At 48.4% G+C, this 16,267-nt stretch overlaps 1 protein-coding gene across 5 annotated transcripts in view; it reads right to left on the reverse strand.

Annotated features, from left to right (window-relative positions):
* FAM214B (family with sequence similarity 214 member B) overlaps positions 1-700 on the reverse strand; it is a 33,928-nt gene extending 33,228 nt beyond the window's left edge. For 2 of the 5 annotated variants that reach the window (XM_015277460.4, XM_004937122.5), the window contains exon 1: positions 624-700. The gene's annotated coding sequence lies outside the window, so the exon portion shown is untranslated. Of the gene's footprint in view, positions 1-426 lie in introns of all 5 variants that reach the window. The other 3 variants (XM_015277461.4, XM_040656485.2, XM_040656484.2) reach the window with 2 other exon arrangements.
* Positions 701-16,267: the final 15,567 nt, after the last annotated feature.

Consider the following 16,267-nt stretch of genomic DNA (forward strand, 5'->3'; position numbering starts at 1 on the left):
CCCCCCCCGCGGCCCGCTCGGTGCCGCAGGACCGGCGCTGCGATGCCGGGGAGCTGCGTGCCGGGAGGCGCAGCCCCCGCCGGGCCCTGCCCGGAGCCGGCAGTCACCGGCGCTGTGAGACAGGCGGCAGCGAGGCTTCGGGGCGGCCGCGGGTCCTAACGCCCTTCCGAAGGGCTCAGCCGCGAGCAGCCGGACACGCGGGGACATTTCCTGCCCGTTCCACCTGCAGCGCTCCGTAACCTTGGTGCCTCACCGGGCTGCTGAGGCCCAGCTGTCCCCGTCCCCGCGCGCCCTCCCGGGCACCAGAGGGCAGCAGGGCTCCCCGACGGCCGCTCGCATCCGCCCCACGCCGAGGGACGCGTTTCAGCGGGGCGAGCCGCGTCCCCCCCAGCCGGGCCCTGCAGCGCCGGTGTCACGGACCCTCACCGTCACGGCCGCAAGGTGGGTGGTTACCGAGGGCCATTCCACTGCAGCCACCCCCGAACCTTCTGGAACCGACGGGGCGCATTAACCCATTCGGCGCCGGGCATTGTCCCCCACCCCCAGTGCTCGGCTCGGCTCGGCTCGGCTCGGCCCGGCTCCGCCGCGCGCCGCCCCGCCCTGCCCTGCCCTGCCGGACCCACCAGCGCCCCCTCCGCCGCCGCTGCCGCCGCCGCTGCGGCCCTGACTGCTGCGAGGCTCCCGGCCGCTCCTTCCGGGTGTCCGCGGGGACACGCCCCCTCGGCCCGCCTCCCCTCGCTGATTGGTGCCCAGGGCGGGGCTCGGCGCGGGGCACGGTGACCGGTGGGGTCCGACGACCAATGAGAGAGTGGGGAGGGGCTGACGCACAGCCCTGGAGCCCCGCCCTCTCTCCGCCCCCTCCACGTGCGGGTGTGTGATGACAGCGGGGAAGGGGCGGGCTCACGCCGCGCGGCTCCTCATTGGCCGCCGACGGAAGGGGCGGGGCCTGACTCAGCTCCGGTGGGGGGCTGCCATCGCCGTGACCCTTCACTCCGGGCACTGCCCCGACGACACGGTGTGCTTAGGGCCAGTCCCGCAGTCACGGTGTATCCCAGCCCCGAAAATCCCCGGCCCATCAGACCTCCTGGCTTCACAGACCCCCGGCCCCACAGACACAGTGTGCCCTAGCTCTGTGAACACTGCCCTCGCTGTCCCACACGCTCAGCTTGCAGCCCTACAGACACGATGTGTCCCAGCCCCACAGACCCCTGTCCCCACAAAGCCCCGGCCTCACAGACCGCACCCCCACAGACACGGTGTGTCCCACTCCATGAACACAACCCATCCCAGTCCCGCATGCTCGGCCTCACAGCCCGCAGCCCCACAGCCCCCAGTCCCCCATGGACACAGCTTGTCCTGCCCCACAGACACGGCCCTCACAGCCCCACCAACATGACATCTCCCAGTCACAACCCCTGGGTGTTCCCCTCCCTATGGACATGGCCCACCTCAGGCCTAAGTCAACAGCTACAATACTGCCCTAAACCCAGCAGATTCAGGGCCATTTAGGGTGTTTTACACAGTGGACACCACCACGGCTGTGTGCTTGCAGGTGCACATCTCCTTACTGCATGCAGGTGCTGTTTTCGGGGAAGAGGGGCCTGGCAGATGGGGTTTGGCCTTCCATCCTCAGCCCTGTGCTCATGGCTGGAAGCAGCTGAAAGGAGCTCAGTGTTAACAAATGGTTAATGAGGCGTTATCAGCCTGAAGAACCCGGGTGATGTGCTTGTTTGGCCCCTTGGCAGCTGAGAGATGTGGGCTCCTTTGTCCTCTGCAGGAATAATACATCTCTATGTGCTGTGTGGGCAGCGGAGGATTAGTGGTATCCCACGTTATTTACCTCCCATTTAGGAATGCTTAGGGTTTGCGAGCGATGTCCCTGCCAAGCACAGTCTCTTGGCAACCTCCCCTGGTTTGCAGAACACAACTCCAGCTCCAAAAGCAGGATTAAGGAGCAGGACATGAGAGCTCATGCTTGCAGGCTCGTTGGGGTGAGGGTGCCTTTGTGTTTAGAATGGGCACATTCCGCTTTTTCATCCTCTCCATTTCCCCGCTCACAAACTGCATAACGGCTGTTTGTCAGCGGATGGACATGAGACAGCTTTGGAGAGCGGCTCAGAGGAGATGTGGAAGTTGGAAGAGCCACTCCGTGCACGAGAAGCGCTTTCCACCCACCGCATGGCACCATCCCTGGCCACCTCCCTGCTGCCAGCAAAGTGTTTCCCCAGGAAGATGAGGCGTTCCAGGCTGTCCTTCTGCATGGAGCCCTGCTGCCTGCAGGGCTTCCCTTTAAAGGCTGTGATGGCAAGGCGCCGGCGTGGTGAGTTCATGGCTGGGTGAGCGCCTGCTGAGCTGCCCCAACGGCTGCACCGCTGGGCTGGGCTGGGCTGGGCTGCTCCGGCTTGGCCGGTTTGCCAGGCAGCCAGGCTGACACCGACAGGGCTCTGCGGTTGTAGCCGTCATCACTTAAAGGTGACCTCCTCACACACGCACTTGTTTCATCAGTGTAGGTGGGTAGAGCAGCCACATTGAAAATTTCTGATGGGATTCAGAGTCAAGCACTATCATAAAGGTGTTCCTGATGAGCTAGGGTGCACAATAGGAAAGCCCAAGCAGGTACTCAGAGGGGCATCTCCATCCCTGGGAGTTTGCAGTGCTTGGAAGCCATAGCAGATCTGATATGCTGCGTATGTCCTGGATCACATCAGTACAGGTGACAAGATGTGGTGTCACCACTATGAGCTGGAGTCAAGTTGGCAGTGCATGGAGTGGTGACACATGAATTCCGCATCGAAGATCAAGTTCAAGCCACAGCCCTCTATGGGCAGTGATGAGCACTGTCTTTGAGGTATGAAAGGAGTGATCCTTTTGGATTTCCTGAAGCCTGGGCCATCTATTGACTCTGACCACTATATTGTGACAGTGACTAAGCTGAAGGCTCAAACATCCAGCGTCAGGTCAGAGAGGAAGCCAGCCTTTATCTTGCAACATCATAACGCCAGGCTCTGCACCAGTGTGAAGACTGTGAAGCACACTGACAATCTTGGCTGGACTGTCCTACACACCTACTGTGTAGTCCAGCGCCTTCTGTCTTCAAGCTGTTCAGGCTGATGGAAGATGAACTGTGTGAGCAACATTTTCCTAGCACATCTCTCTCCTTTGTGGCACAGAAAGTCCTTACTCCATCCTTGAACACCACGGAACCTCTAGCTGCAGAGGAGCATCATCTCAGGCCCAGCCTGGGGCTGGGGAATTGGGGCTGTGGGCTGAGGACATCACAGGGATTACCAGGGCAAGGGGCAGCTGCTGCAGGAACCCCCAGGGACAGCATTGGATGCACAAATCTATCCCTCTCTTGATGTCCCACATCCCATCTTCTCTCATAGGTTTATCCCTGCAGCAATATTTTCTTTCCTTCCTACCTGCTTTAAAAAAAAAAAAAAAAAAAAAAAAAAAAGAGTTGATAAGCTCTATTTACCAACCCAGATAGCATCTGTTGCAAACAGCTGGCTGGTGTGAGCTGTGCTGGGGCTGGTGCATGCCAGGGCTGCCCAGCTGTGACGTCTTGGCTGTGCTGCACATGCAATCCAAGATAGCACATGGCAAACATCCCCTTCACGTCACCCTGGAACAGGGAATGTAGGCTGCAGTCAGTCCATAATGCTTTTTGTCTCTCCTTCGTGGCACTCTCTGACCCTGCACTGTGGGTTCCTTCACGGCTGTGTGTGGAGATCTGCTCCAGGTGGTGCCCATGGGCTGCAGGGGGACAGCCTGCTCCACCACGGACCTCTCATGGGCTGCAGGGAGCTTCTGCTCTGCTCCTGGAGCACCTCCTGCCCTCCTTCCGCACTGACCTTGCTAAGCTAACATGGAGCAGCTGCTGAGTTCTGCTCACAGAGGCCATCCCTGCAACCTGCAGAACCTACACCTGTACCTCCCAGTACTCTGGGTGCACTGGGAACTTCTGATGGCACGCTGGGCAGCAGATGCTATCGGCTGGCACCAGGTGGCAGTCCAGCCCAGCTTATTTCTACAGGAAACTGTAGGAGGGAAGCTCAGAGCCCTTAGGAACAAAGAGGAACCAAAGAGAATAAAAGAGCTCTGGGGTGCTTGTGGGCTCTTCCCTGCCCTCCAGGGGAGCAGGGACACCCGGGGGCTGCAGCCAGCTTGCTGTGGTGGTCCTGGGGTGCGTTAAAAGTGTTCACGAGTGTGCAATCCTGCTTAGCTGTGCTCTCCAACAAAGGTATGGAGATGAGTTTTTACAAGGTCGTGATGCTAGGGGTCTCCAGTTCTTTGTTATGGGGTTTCACCTCTCAGGCATCACTGTGTGGGAATGCAGTGGCCTGTGGTTTCCCTCTTCCTGGTGCAGTTTGGAGGCTACTTTGTGTCTGAGACTTCCTGCAGGTGTGTTCATTGAGATGGCCGTGAGCAGGCATAGCAGGCTCCTTTTTCTTTCTGTCATCCACCCACCCACCCACCTGTCCATCTGCCCGTCCATCTGTCCACCCATCCATCCATCCATCCACCCACCCATCCACCCATCCATCCACACACCCACCCAACCACTCACTCACTGCAGGTGCTTTCCTGTGAGGACCATAACCATAAGAGCTGCAGAGACCCTCCCATGGGATAATCCAGTTGCATTTTCTTAGTGGTATCCTGCTCATCCAGGGACTTTTCCACAACCCTCGAGCAGCCAAAGCACCTGCCTGTGGCCACAGTGCTGGACTGATGCCATACTGATGCACTCCCTTTCTTCAGCTGGCTCTTCTCTAATGGGGACACATGGAATGCTTCTGATCCATTAGTCCTAGTCAGGAGCCTGCACCAGCCACAATACCCCTTGTATTTGTATTCAAATTTCACACCTACTTATCTACTTACCCCTCACTCTGCTGCATTAACCTGATATTTGACTACCTAAATCCAAGAGCCAAGCCCCCCTGACCCTTCCCAACATGGCAAGATCCTGCTTTCCAGGCATTGCATCTTGGTTTTAAAAACAATTTTTTTTTTTTTTTTTGGATTAGGGCCTGCTTCCAGATTTTGGAGAGAAATCTTGCTGAACTCTTCATCTCATTCTCTCTGCAACTTAAGCGCATCTGCATCTATAGAGGGAACAATGTCAGAGCTGTTCTCCATGCTCAGATGTATAAGCACACCCAGGACCACAGACATGTTGGGATGCCAAGAAGAAAAAGCTTCTACAGCTTCAGGTGCCCAGCTCTGCCCCCTCTGCCAGCCTTTCCTTTAGATGAATGTATTCCATCCTGCACCAAGCTCTCAGGAGGACAGAGAATTAAACACCACGGAAATTCTGCTCCAAAAGAGTGAGCTTCTTCCAGCAGCTGGCATTTCATACCAACAGAGCTGGATCATCAGAGTCAGTGCATCATCTCCACCAGATTCAGCTGGGATAAGCACACAGGGAGCATGGGGATCCTTGTACCTCTAATGAATGTGCTGCTCTGCAGCTAGGCATCCTCCCTGCTGCTAAGTGCATGAGGGAAGGATAGAGGATAATGTCCATGAATTAAAGTTGCAGATCTTTCCTTCTCCATTACTAATCCCCATTCAGATTTAATCAAGCAAAGAGTGTATTTCAGGCACTGAAGTCTGACTTATTGCAGAACTCCCTACACCCAAGAGGCTGCACTCCAGGGGCTGCTGTGAGCTCATAACAACAAAACAAACCCAACTCTGAGAGCTGGCAGACCCAACTGCACGTAGAGACAATTCCAAAGACACTGAAGGAAGATGAACAGGTGTTGGCCAGGACCAGACAGCATGACAGTGATTCTGTACCACCCAATGGAAGGACTTAGTGAATGTGATGATCTCTCTATAGCCCGGTTGAGCTTGAGTCCATGTGATGATCCTCAAGGAAAAAATCCTGTCAGACCCAGATGAATTTGGGACAAAGAAAGCTAGATCTAGGGCAGAGAGGGAGAAGGACGAGTCCCCATCATGGAACTGAGTGAGGTGGTGCTCTGGGTGAGAGTCTCACACTCATCTCATTTGATGTTTTCCTTGCCCTGATCTGAGGTCCTCTCACAGTGAGTGGAGAGAACCAGATGCTTTAAGGGCAACTAACCCAGACTGAGAACGTATTTGAGGGTGAAGGTAACTGTTCCTGAGAGTTTTTTACATTGAATTTGTGGAGGAAGACAGACAGACACCTGTGCTGCAGACACCTCTGTTTTCTTAAACCCAAAGGTGATTTCAGAAGGCTGAGGAGAATGTCTGCTGTGGCACCACAGAAACAACCAGAGAAGGCATGGTATATAGAGCAGAAAGAAAACAAGTTTTCAAAGACAAAACGTGTTCACTGTCCCTGTGATGACAAACCATGGAGAACAAAACATCTGCTCATGCCATAACTGTGCACTGGGACAGCAAGAGGACCAACAGGGGGATGGAAAATGCTCTCAAGATCTTCACAGGGAAGCGGAGCAGTTGTACAGGCTCTCACAAACCTGGTGTCAGGAGAAAGCTACTCCTCATTTGTGTCTTGGCCAAGCACTGGCACATGACAACTCTGTGAAACAACTGAGTGACTGTACAAGCATACAGAAATGTAGTAATGAGGCAAAGCAATGATGGCAAGGGCAATGATGTGAGGATGAATTTTGAGCAAGCCTTGTGTGCAAGGGGAAAGTTTCTTTGGCTTGGTTTACTTCTGCAAGGTTACTGCCTGCTCTTAGCTGTTCTCCCTGCTCTACTGTTGGCCAGTCTGGTGTGTGTCACAAACCCATTTAATCACTGTTGGGAAGGGCTGATAGTTGAACATACGCATAAAGTACTTGAATAACTCTGCTCCTCCTTCTAGGAAGATGAGACAGAGTAGAGATCCTGGTTCCTCTATCTCCTCATGCAGGCATAACTAGCACAAAAACATACTATCTAAGGAGTATTGATGCTGCCTGCACAGCGGCCTGAAGTTACAGACCTCAGTCTGTACAAACTCACCTGGTCAGCACTAAATCTATGAGGCCACAGGGAGAAACTCCCCCTAAAAAGCACCCAAACTGTGCAGCTTTTTGATTAGCCTTAGATTGCAGTCATTCTCCAAGAAACAAGTTATGTTTGACCTGGCCACAGGGCTTTCAGCATCTGCAGTGAAAGGTGATACTTCATTGCTGTTGGATGCTGTTGTAGCAGATATTAGTACACAGAAGCAGGACTTGGGCTGCTTGGTAGTTTCTGGGGAAACCCCTGCATTACAGAAGGGCAGATACAAACAGGAATGCTTTCCTTCTATGTTATTTCTGCTTCGCACATGAAGCCCTGGTGCCAGAAAGTCTGGCTTTCTTTGCTGTCAGTTAAGATCGCTGTGGCTGCTGCAGGCTGTACCTAGCCTGCGGATGTGTCAGCCAATGAATGTTTTCTAAGTGCTTCTCAATGCAGAAGGTAGCACTGGTCTCACCAGTTGGGAGCAAAAGGTGATGGCTGTCTGGATGAGAGCTGCAGGCCAGAGAGAAATTGGTGGGTGGGGAAACAGGCAGACGGTGGAATAAAAGGACCTGTGATGGAAAGAAAACCCTCTTTACCAGGAATCTTTGTAAGCAATCAGCAGTTTTGTCTGTGTGCGTATACAAATGGAGTATAAACAGCCAGCAGTTAAAGATCAAAACACAGGAGAAAAAAAAACATTGTTTCTACATAAAATTTCCAGTGTTTTAGATGCTGACCCTTTCTATACATAAAATGAACAAATGGATGCAAAGAAACTTACCAGCAAAAAATTCCCATTAAGCGGGTATTCTTATTGGCAGCTCTGGGATAACATTGGGATAACTCTCCAGAAATGCTCCCCATGCTCTCCCAATTGATTGATTGTGAACAGATTATACTTTCACACGTATAACATATTCATTACATTTACAAAACCATTCTCCTATCAGCTCCCAGTGATTGCCCAACAGATAGAGCCTCCTTTGGTGGTCTTTGATGTCATCTAATGTTCTTTAGCATGGTGGCGATACATTATTAGTCCTTCCATGGTCACTTCCAACACAACAGTCTTTATCTTTAGCCTGCTGATGCTCCTCCTGCAGTTGGCTCGTCTCCTTGTGAGATGCCATGCAAAGACTCCCTTTGTCCCAAAAACTGCGGTGGAATGAAAGGCAACTGGAGAAGTCTCTCTGCACACATAGATAAGGAAAATGGAGGGGAATGTCTTGATGCTATGTTATATTTTAGGCTAATTCCACCTGGTGTGCCGATCCTGGCTTCCTTTGACGTTGATAAGTAATAAGGACTCCACAAACCTGGTGCACAGTTTTTCTGTTGTGTGCTTCTTTTGCCTTCTTAAAGCACAACAGTCTTAAAACATGCCTCCCCACCTGCAGTGCTACATCACGACTATCATCCACAACATCTAAAGGCTACTATGGAGTTTCAAGCAAGTATTAATCATATTATGCAACAATTAAATGACTAAGCTTTTAAGGATATATTATCAAAATGTTTTGTGTAATTGCTTCTTCAAGTCATACTTACACAGTTGCCAGTACTCAACATTTTTTCCAGGCAGAATTTTCCATGTTAATGCATGTAACTTTGAACATGAAAGCAAACAGCATCTGGAAGCAAACAACTTGTAATGAGTGCCATTAAGAATTTCAATCTTCAAACCACAAAATGATCCCCACCACATCTAAAGGGCTCTTCCAATCTGTTTCTTTCCTACCCACTAAGCAGAACAATGACTTTGGGTTCATATTCTCAGTTTGGGATTGTACTGCTCACACCTCCGCTTTAAAAACAGACACATCTCCCCAGATGGCAGGAGAAACTTTGACTGCTATAGTCAATATCTATCCTACACACGTAGGAAATTTTATTCCATGTACAGTGGAGCCATTCTCCAAGCTCCACCAGCATTTACTCTCCCATGGGCAAGGGAAACAGCCTTGCTAATGACTAGGAGCTTTGAAAGCATCAAATAATTTAGAGCTGGGTTCTCCAGGGAAGAGAAATGGCATATGAAAGCAACTGTCTAATCATGATCTAATTATCCAACTGGAATTTGGCCAGCATGCTGGGACCCTAAGGAAAAGGTTGTAGGGTCTCTGCTGAGTGCATGCACTTGAGATTTTGGCTTCACGCACTTAGCAAGAAGCATAGAGGGACAGCAAGCAGGACTGGTATTGCACAAAAAGCTTTGAACTGTGCAAATGTCATTTCAGGTCAGTTATTTCTTGGTGGCTTCTTATTTGCAGATATTAGAGATCCAGCTCTGCCTTCTGGCAAGTGTTAGACCCCCAACTGTGAATTGGCAATCACAGGCATTGGTCTAGACCACAACTTAAGCTTCTGCTGGGCATCTCTGTCATGAGAAATTACTAGCATACAGTGGTGGATGTCAGTGAGGGCTGTGCAGTTTCCATGCTCAGACATGAGAAACTACACTGATAGGGACAGGAAATATTATCACACCATACTGGAAAATTTCCCTGTAGAAAACTGGAGGCTGGATGGACCCAGAGGTTCTGCTAAACTCAGCCATGCTGGGATTCTGTGAGATGAGGAAAAAGGGAAGCAAGTGGGGGATGACTCAGTCCTTCTCCTTTGTAGCTTTCTGCCAGGGCAAACCTTAATGGTGGCAGAATCCTTGCAGATCCCTCATCACATCCCTAATGTTTAAACAGACATATCCACACCAGGTTATTTCTCTTCACCTTTTGCTGACTTCGAAAAACAGTATTTTGTAACCAACTGATTTGGACTTCCATTAGCAAAGAGCAAAGGTGTCTTTTTGTTTGTTTGTTTGTTTGTTTTTGCCATTTTCATTTATTTTACAATAGAAAAGAAAGTTGACAGAGCAGTGTTTTCTACTTTCTCTCATTTTGTTTTTTATATATGATTTATTTTTATCCTCAGCTACTGTGAGGCTCAGGGAGCTCTAGAATGGTGAGTGTTCTGGTTGCAACACTGGGTATTATCATTAATACCCAGATCAAGAAAAAGAAGAAATCAGATTGTTAACCACGGCTTTGAATTCTGCTTTTGTATTTGCTTTTTAGCAAGTTATTTCATTCAAAGATGCAGCAAACAGTACAGAGAAATAGTCCCCAAGGGAAACTCATCCTGTTCAAACATATGTTACTCAAGGAGTTCCTAGGGAAGATTTTGTGGGCGTTCTCTATTTTTATTATTCCCCCAAAACTCACGATCTTGGAACTACCATCAGGGATACACAGTGAACTTCAGCAGCCACAGTAATAAGGAGTTACTGTCCATAAATACGACAGCTTTCAGGATGTAGTGCTACATCTTCTGTGACTTATCTTCACCTGCAGCTTGCTCTGGTATTAAGGAAGCTGCCCCACAGCTGCCAGGCAGCCTGTATTGTGGACACAGATATGCAAAATCTCGTGCGAAAGTGCAACAGTCAGCAGTAGAGTGCTATGCAGTGTATGGGCATTTAATGAAATAGAAGGGCTTCTCTTATTTTTGCATTTAAAAGCTTTAGATTTTTTCTTTTCCCCAAATTCTTTGGAAAAAGGGGCAGAAGGAGGAGTGTTAGCAGCGAGGCTCCTGGACAAACCTAGGAGGATAGTTTTGAAATGCTAATTATCTGCACAACCCTCCAAGGAGGCTGGTGGCAAAAAAGTGCTCACAACAGGGCTTTTATGCTGCTGTCACAGCCCTGAAATCTGGGTGTATGTGTGCAGAGGGTCAGCGAGCCTGTCTGCTTGCATGCATGCTTTTCCCTATTCTTCATGTAGCAGGAAGGCACGGCACACACGCACGCTGCTTGGGCTGCAGCATCTGTGGAACAGCCTTGGGAAGAGTTAAACGACATGTTTGCATAAGAAAGGTCAATCAACCTGGCTATTTCTAAAGGGCTGGTGGTTCTGGGAAGCTGTGTGAGGTTGGCATTTCTCTGCTTTGTACTTTATTGCTCTAGGAAGCAATTGCACAAAGCAGATAGGAGAGTCCTCTGCAGTTACCTCTTCCTCAGAACCCACCACTCGGGCAATATTTGCCAACAATTTTTCCTTTAGCTTAGACAAACAGTTCCTCTTTTACCTCTGACAAATGTTCCTCTTCAATAAATAAAAATTACTAAAGCAAGAGAAAAGCTTTCCTCTTAGGCTTCTTTAATGAGAAACAATTTTCCGTGCTCCTCAGGTTTCTCCTGTTAGCATGCACAGAACAGAAACTGACAGCACAGCTGTAAGACAGGAAACGAGTCCAGCTGGTGTGAGGGCTTCTGCAAATTGCCAAGCTAGAGGTCTTGGAAAGGCAAAATATCGGATTTCTTTCAAATGAAACAGTTATTCTCTCTCTCTTTCTCTCTCTCTCTCTTTTATAATTAGCTACTTTCCAATTTCAATATGAATCTAATCAAAGCAGAGTGTTGAATAACACAAAGGGTACTGCATATTCCTATTAAGTCAGGTGGCCATTTCATAGAACTGCATAGATCAGTATGTAATATGAGAGACCAACGTCAGGAAATATTGGTCTTATCTTGTGTCCTGCTGTGTACAATACATGCCATCTCTAATTGAGAAGAGACTACTCAGAAGAAAAGAGCTACAAAGCAGGGACCAGACAGAGCCAATGATTGCTGGACCATTTAGGAAAGAGTCCTTTTTTTGTGTCTGGCAAAGCAAAATTAGAGAGGGAATGGCATTGCTGTCTATAAATACATTTATATTATAAATGTATTATATATACATGTAAATTACTTTTATTATATATATAATTATAATATATTTATATTATAACTATGTTATCAATACAAATACTAGGAAGGACAATGCACTGTTGAAGCTGAAAGCTAAGGTTAGAATAAGGATAAAGGAGAGCATAAATACACTTAGGCTGGAGGTGCTGTCTTCTGACTCACTTCCAAATAGCACTGGCTATTTGGAAAGAGCAGGGGACTGTAGAAACAGGGCTTTTGACTCCAGAGATCCTCAGCTCCTGACCACTGATGATTGATTTGTTCAAGAGGATATAGCTAAGGATAAAATGAATAAACATGGCTTAAAGGGGGATATTTCTGCTGATATGAAGGTCATCTGAGTCTAAGGAAAAAGACTTCTGAGCACCTGAACATTCTCCATCTCATGGATACGTACTGACATTTGCTCTGGGAGGACCAGCAGTAGTGGCAGTCCATATTGGCCAAGTGAGGGGTCACTGGCAGAGACCACCTGTCCCAGGCCTGAGATATCAGACTCCAGGAAAATGGCCCTGCTGGATTCTCTATTTTACACAGACCCTGTACTGCCAGTTTAGCTCTTCAATGCTTGGCCGTATAGAGAACCCGTGCTGCACGTGACAGCCCACATGTGCTCAAGGACGAAGTGTCACAGCATGATCAAGAAACACATTTGAGATGTTTGAGATAATTGCCTGAGAAATAGGTTCAGTTCTATTGACTCCTGCGTGAGTGGCTGAAAGACTTTTCTGTGAGCAGCTGTAATGGAAAGGTCAGTTCCCATGGAAGCTGCCCTCTTACGCAGAGGGGATTTTTTTTTTCCAGAGATGAAAGGATGCTTCTTGCTTCTCCAGACTTTTGAACAAGGTTCTTTAATCTAAAAGCTGACAGATCTCTTTGTGTTATCTATTTTACATGGTTACCTGGTGACAGCGTCTGAATGTCTTATCTTTGCTATTATCTTTGGGACGCCCCTAATCTTTAATACTTCCATCCTTGAATAATTATCTCCACTTCCATGTTGTGGATGGAGTATTAAGGCTGAAAAACTAAAGCCTACTCAAGTGTCCACGCTATGCAGGTAGGAAAGCTGCAGAGGGTGCTTTGGAGGGCTAAGGTGGGACATTTCTGAGCATGCTAAAATAGTTGGTGGCATCATGACAAGTTGAACAGAAGAGTTTCTGATTAAAGTTAAGCCACTGGTCAACGACATACACTGACATATTATCACTTACAGATGATGTTATCCAAACTTTTTTAGGAAAAGCTGAGATGGGAATGCAGGAAAAAAGATGCCCAAAGCTACGGCTGGAAGTTTGACTGTGAGGGACATGGTCACTCACAGCCCTACTCACCTCTCTGCACTGTGACATTACAGGCAGGTGCACTCCTTTGGACATGGCATGAGGCAGAAGTCCTATTCATTCCAAACCTTTACAATTTCACAGTTATCGTTCTGGCTGACCATTTCAGAGTGTTAAAACAAAAACTTTGTTTAAAATATAACAGGGAATTACAGGCTGCTTCCAGTGTATGTACGTGCTTTTCTTCCTCTACTGCACTTACTATCTGCTGTGATCCACTCCAGAGCAAGCTGTGCCTCAAGGTGCTATGGAAATGGTTCCCACACACAGGTAAGATGGGATGCAGTGCTGTGAAAAAGATCCTGTGATCCCCTGACTGGTCTTCAAATGCTGTATTTTATTAGAAAATAAATGGACCAGAGATACCAGTGAAAGCCCCCTCAGTAGCTGTTGCTTTTACAGTCAAATCTGACTGGTACTTCTCAATACTAGAATATCAATCAGCTGCTTAGTCTATATTCAGCACTCAGTTCCTGCCAAATGTCATGGGGTAAATTAAAAGCTTTTTTTTTTTTTTCCTTATCTTTAGAGCTTAGCCCCAAAAAACAGGTCTGAGATGATTTTGTCAGTTGCATAACAGAAAAATGGTTTAACAGATCTAAACCTTTTGATTTAAAATAAAGCCCCTGTGGGTTTGCTACATGCCAGGTTTCAGCTTGATCCATTCTACATCGTCAGAAATACAAAGCTCAAAACAGAAGAACAGGAAAAGCAGAGGAAAACATGGTTTACTTAGAGTGCAAATAAATCTACAGTATTGCTCTCTCAACAGGGAAACTATAGCAAATAGGCAGGTATAAAACAGCTGGTGAGCTGCAGTGAATGGGAGACCACCTACTTATAACCTTCCTATCCAACAGCAGGTGATCCTGAACCAATGGTTGGAGCTTGAGCAGCCGGAGAAAATTAACCCTTCTTCTGCAGGGAGTGAAAATTGGGCATCACTATGGAGCTGCCAGAGATGACTTGTTTCTGAGTTTGCAGAGTACCTCAATCTTAGTTCAGAAAGGCTTATTGTTTCAGTGTACATGAGTGTTATATTTCCCATTCTTGATTCAGTAAAAACCTCCATTAAACAAACAAACAAACAAAAAATTACAGTGCTGACAGTACTGCCTGTGCTACCAGACCACACTGTGAGCTGCAGAATTCAGACCCAGTCTGCAATAGGATTTGGGGCTTTTCTTGTAGTTAAGTATTTGTGAATCTTGTATTCCTTTTTGTGCATTTGTAAAAACAGACCTGGAAAGATCTATGCTTAAGAGGATGAAGATGGCACAGGAATTATTCTTTCTCTTTAGACTGTGGATATATGCTAAACTATTTCTATGTTTATGACAACAATGTCCAGGGGAGGAATTAGAAAAACAACAGAGAAAGATGCATTTGAGGACTGCCACTTCAGCTGGGACAACACAGAGAAATTGATTTCAAAGAGCAACTCTAACTTAATTAGGGGTAATTCTACCTTGTAAAAGTTACGCCACAGTGGCATTGTCCTTCCAGCCTATCTGAGATGGAAAGGAGAGAGGGGATGGACAGACACACAAACAACCACAGCATTTGGGAGATAGGAGCTGGCTGAAGTGCTTAAGTAAACGATCTCTTTGGATTAAATAAAGATTAGTAAAACACTTCAATCGAACTACAGCTCAGAATTGCAGGAAATTTCTAACACCTGTGATAATCCCAGTACTCCCAGCCATTTCTCCTAAATAGATCTCATCCAGCAAAGATCTTCGCTACAAGATGCTTACTTGATCCCATGTTTACTAATAATACATTACTGTGATGTTAAAAAAAAGTGTGACATCATCTGCTTTTGATGAGATAACTGATGTATTATGGTAGCATTTGTAAGCAATAGGAATGACAGAGACTTGCTGTACCAGGTGCTGTGTGATGCCATTGGTGACAACCATGTCTCCAAAGACTTCAGTCGTTATATTAAGACAGACAGAGGAATAAGAAGCAGCAACAGGAGCAGAACAGTCATGATGGTATCACAGAGCCATAAAGTCATCTAGGTTGGGAAACAGGCTTCAAGATCACCAAGCCCAATCATTAACCTGACATACAGAGACCCATCACTAAACCATGTCCCTTAGTGCTATGTCCACACGCCTCTTAAATACCACCAGGAATGGGTACTCCCCCACCTCCCTGGGCAGCCCATTCCAACTGCTGACCACCTTTCCTGTGGATAAATCCTTGTGAGGTTAGTGTGGACAGTAGCTCCTGTGCACCTTAAGGGTTTTCTTTGCCAACAATGCTGCAGGGCAAGAAGGCCCAGGAGAGATGTCTGAATAGCTTGGAAACCCATGAACAAATCTTTCACTGACAAAAATTTATAAAGCTCCACTGAAAAATAAAGGAGCACCAGAGATCAGGAAAGGCTGAGAATCTGACATCCTACCTTCAGATACACAGCTCAGACATCCCCTGGAGCCAGATGGAAAGCCTGCTTTGAGCCCAGCTCACAGCTGGGGGGCTTTGATGATGTACAGTCAAAACACAGAGATTGGTGCACCACAGCTGTCACAGTCTGCTGCTGCTAGACTTCAGTAAGAAGCAAGAACCTCAGCAGCACAGATGCCACTTTGGGGCATCCTAAAGGCTCCAAAGATGCCACTTTGGGGGTCCAAAGACCCCTTGTCCACCCACCCCAGCACTGTCCCTGGTAGCTTCATGTGCTGATGCTGCCCACACGCACTGACAGGGATGGAAGTGTTGCTAGTCCTCTGTGCACCTTCAGCTCACAGTCTGCAGGGCTGCTTATGAGAACATGTCTACTTGAGGGCTCATCTTGGTATCCCAGGGAAGCTGTGCATGTTTTTGACACATTTCCATCACTGTTACACTTATGTGGGGCGAAAGCAGTAAAACACACTCTGTTGCACGGGGCAGAACTCATTCTCTTCTGTCTCAGTCTGAGTTTTGGGAAGCTTGGTTGTGCCTTTAAAGGATTCAGCCGAGACACTTTTCCTCTGTCCTCAGTATAGGAAAGAAAGAGAGAAAGAAAGAAGACACGAAGGGCCCAGGAAGGAGGAGGCCGCGGGGCTCGGGCCGTTGCCGTGGTGACGGGGCAGCGGCGGCGGCGCCCCCTGCCGGCCACCACGAGATGGCGTCGGGGAGAGCCGCCCGCCCGGTGCCTCCCCTCGGCCGGGGCGCGGCGGTCCGGCTCCTCCTCCGCTCACCGCGCTGCCGCCTCCGCCGCCAC

This window comes from Gallus gallus, chromosome Z (assembly GCF_016699485.2).
Source record: "Gallus gallus isolate bGalGal1 chromosome Z, bGalGal1.mat.broiler.GRCg7b, whole genome shotgun sequence".
Classification (NCBI taxonomy): domain Eukaryota; kingdom Metazoa; phylum Chordata; class Aves; order Galliformes; family Phasianidae; genus Gallus; species Gallus gallus.